Below are 4,053 nucleotides of genomic sequence, written 5' to 3'. Positions count from 1 at the left end.
AGGTCAATTATCTAAACATACCCATATGCCCTAAGGAAATAAAAGAAGTCATTAAAAAGCCAAGGGCTAGATAGCTTTAGTGCAGAATTCTCTCAGACCTTCAAAAAAGAGCTAATACCAATATTCCTCAAACTATTCCATAAAATACAAACAGAGGGAACACTACTTAACTCATTCTATGAAGACACAATTACTCTGATATCTAGGACCCAACCAAAAAAGAGAACCTCAGACCAATTTCACTTATGAATATCGATGAAACAATACTCAATAAAATTCTCCCAAACTGAATACAAGAACACATCAGAACCATCACTCCCCATGATTAAGTGGGTTTCATCCCAGAGATTCAAGGTTGGTTCAATATATGAAAACCCATTAATGTAATCCACTATATAAACAAAGAAAAAAAGAATGTGATTATCTCCTTAGATGCAGAAAAAGCATTTGGCAAAATTCAACACCCTTCATGTTCAAAGTATTGGAGATATCAGGAAGTCAAGGCCTATACCTAAACATAATAAAAACAATATAGAGGAAATCAACAACCAATATCAAATTAAATGAAGAGATACTTAAAGCAATCCCACTAAATCAGGGATAAGACACGGATGCCCACACTTCCAGTATCTATTCAATATAGTACTGGAAGTTCTAGGTAGAGCATAAGACAACAGAAGTAGATCAAAGGGATGCAAATTGGCAAAGAAGAAGTCAAGGTATAAATATTTGCACTGAAAGTATACATAAGCAACCCTCAAAATTCTACCAGAGAACTTCTACAGCTGATAAACAACTTCAGCAAAGTGGGCAGATATAAAATTAACTCAAATAATTCAGTAGCCTTCCTTTATACAAATGATAAATGGGTTGAGAAATTAATTAGAGAAACAACACCCTTCATAGTATTCACAAATATAAAATGTCTTGGGCAATTCTAACCAAACAAGGGACCGATCTATATGACAATAACTTCAATTCTCTCAAGAAAGAAATCAGAGAAGACCTCAGAAAATGGAGAGACCACCCATTCTCATGGTTTGGTAGAATTAACATAGTAAAAATGGCCATCCTACTAAAAGCAATCTACAGATTCAATACAATCCCCATCAAAATCCCAACACAATTCTTCAAAGACATGGAACGAGCTATTCTCAAATTCATGTGGAAAAACAAAAAACCAGAATAGCTAAAACAATTCTTAACAATGACCTCAAGCTATACTACAGAGCAATAGAAACAAAATAGCATGATATTGGTACAGAGACAGACATGTTTATCAGTGAAATAGAACTGAAGACCTAGACATTTGATCTTTGACAAAGAAGCCAAAATTATAAAATAGAAAAGGAAAGCTTCTTCAATAAATGGTGCTGGTCTAACTGGCAATCTGTATGTAGAAAAATGAAAATAGATCCATTTTTTTTTTGTCACCTTGAACAAAGCTCAAAGCTTAAGTCCAAGTGGATCAATGACCTGAACATAAAACCAGGTACACTGAATTTAATAGAAGAGAAAGTGAGAAAGAGCTTCTAACTCACTGGCACAGGGTGGAAACTTTCCTAAACAGAACTCCAGTGGCTCAGGCTCTAAGGTAAAGAATTGATAAATGGGACCTCATGAAATTGGAAAGCTTTTTTAAGGCAAGAGGCATAATCAATAAGACAAATTGGCAACCTACAGATTGGGAAAAAGCTTCAATAACCCTACACCTGATAGAAGACTAATATCCAAAATATATAAATAACGTAGGAAGCTAACCACCAAAACCCCAAACTATCCAATAAAAAAAATGGGATAGAGAGTTAAACAGAGAAGTCACCAGAGAGGAATCTGGAATGTCTGAGAAGAACTTAAATAAATGTTCAAAGTTCTTAGTGACCAGGAAAATGTAAATCAAAACCACTCTGATATTCCACCTTAAACCAATCAGAATGGCTAAGATCAAAACCTCAGGTAACAGCACATGTTGGTGAGGATGTGGAGAAAGAGGATCCTCCGTCGCTGGTGGGATTGCAAACTGATAGAACCACTCTGGAATCAATCTGGAGGTTCCTCAGAATATTGGAAATAGATCTACCTGAAGACCCAGTTATACCACTCTTGGGAATATGATGCCCCACCAGACCACAGGGGCACATGTTTCATTATGTTCATATCGGCCTTATTTGTGATAGCCAGAAGCTGGAAACAACACATATGTCCCACAAGGAAATAATGGCTACAGAAAATGTGGTTCATTTACACAATGGAATGCTACTTACCTATTAAGAACAAGGACATCATGAGTTTTGCAGGCAAAGGATGGAACTAGAAAGTATTACTCTGAGTGAGATAACTCAGACCCAAAAGGACATGCATAGTATGTTCTTACTAATAAATGGATACTAGCCAAAAAAAGTACAGAATACCCAGGATACAAGCCACAAAATCAAGAAGGTTAACAACCCGGAGGACCCAAGTGAGGATGCCTCAGTTCCACTTGAGAAGGAGAAGAATGGAATTATGGGAGTCAGAGAGAGGGAGGGACCTGGGTGGGAGAGGGAGCAGGGAGGGGAAGGGGGAAACATGATCAGGTAATGGGTGGGTGGGGAACAGGACTGAAGCTCTGAGGGCCAGCAGAAAGAATGGAAACAACCTTGGGAGTTAGGAGGTGTGTGTGTTTGTGTGTGTGTGTGTGTGTGGGACCCTCTAGAATGTACCAGAGACCTGGGAGGTGAGAGACTCTCAGGACTCAAAGGGAAGGACCTTGGACGTATTGCTCTTCAGTGGGGAGGGGAAACTTGTAGAGTCCACCTCCAGTGGAGGGACAGGACATCAAGTGAGAGATGGGGTTGCCATCCCATAGTCAAAAGCTCTGACCCAGAATTGTTCCTGTCTGAAGGAATTGCAGGGACAAAAATGGAGAAGACTCTGAGAGAAAGGAGGTCCAATGACAGGTCCAAATTGGTATCCATCTCAAGGTGAGGCCCCTGGGCCTGGCACTGTTCCTGGTGCTGTGGTGTGCTTGTAGACAAAAGACTAGCGTGGCTGTCCTTCTGGAGACCCAACAAGCAGCTGAAAGAGTCAGTGCAGATAAAAGCACCCAAAAAATGGATGGAAGCTGGAGACCCCTATGGATGAGTTGGGGGAAAGCTGGAAGAAGCAGAAGAGGAGGGTGACTCCATGGGAAGACCAGAGTCTCAACTGTCCTGGACTTCTGAGATCTCTCAGAGACTGAGCCACCAACCAGGGAGCATACACCATCTGATTTGAGGCCCCTGACACATATAAAGCAGAGGACTGCCTGGTCTGGTCTCAGTGAGAGAAGATGCACCTAACTCTTGAGAGACTTGGGGCTCCAGGGAGTGGGGAGGTCTGGTGGAGAGGGGATGGAGGGGTGGGGACATCCTTTTGGAGACGGGGTGGGAGGGAAGATAAAGATGGGGAATGGTCAGGGGGTAGAGTGGGAAGGGGATGAAGACTGGACTGTAAAAAAGGATTAAAGAATAATAAAAAAGAAAGAAAGAAAGCTAGCTATAGCATTTGTTGTTCAGTCTTTGTATGCTGAGACAGTTCAGGGCTTAATTGAAGTCTTCACTGGAAAATTCTGAAAGGTTGGGTGAACCAAGTTCATCTGGGATCAGCAGCCCTTCCTGAAGCTCTTCTGGAAGCAGATTTCTGGAAAACACATCTGTTGAGTCAAGATCAGGCATCCAAACATCCTCTAGGGTGGATCTTGTCAGGGCTGCTTCCTGGCCTTCCATTCTGCAATATACAAACCTTACAAGCTATACATAGTTCTATAAAAATATTTCTAAGGAATGTGAAGTGTGCACAGATAAATTAAGGATGATTTTCTGCTGTTGGTTTGATCAAGTGAAAGACAGATGTCTTTCTTTTTTTAAAAAAAATTTTTATTAGGTATTTTCCTCATTTACATTTCCAATGCTATCCCAAAAGTCCCCCCTACCCACCCCCCAACCCCTACCCACCCACTCCCCCTTTTTGGCCCTGGTGTTCCCCTGTACTGGGGCATATAAAGTTTGCATGTCCAATGGGCCTCTCTTTCCA

The sequence above is a fragment of the Mus caroli genome, chromosome 9 (assembly GCF_900094665.2).
Source record: "Mus caroli chromosome 9, CAROLI_EIJ_v1.1, whole genome shotgun sequence".
NCBI lineage: Eukaryota > Metazoa > Chordata > Mammalia > Rodentia > Muridae > Mus > Mus caroli.
This window is presented reverse-complemented; position numbering follows the sequence as displayed.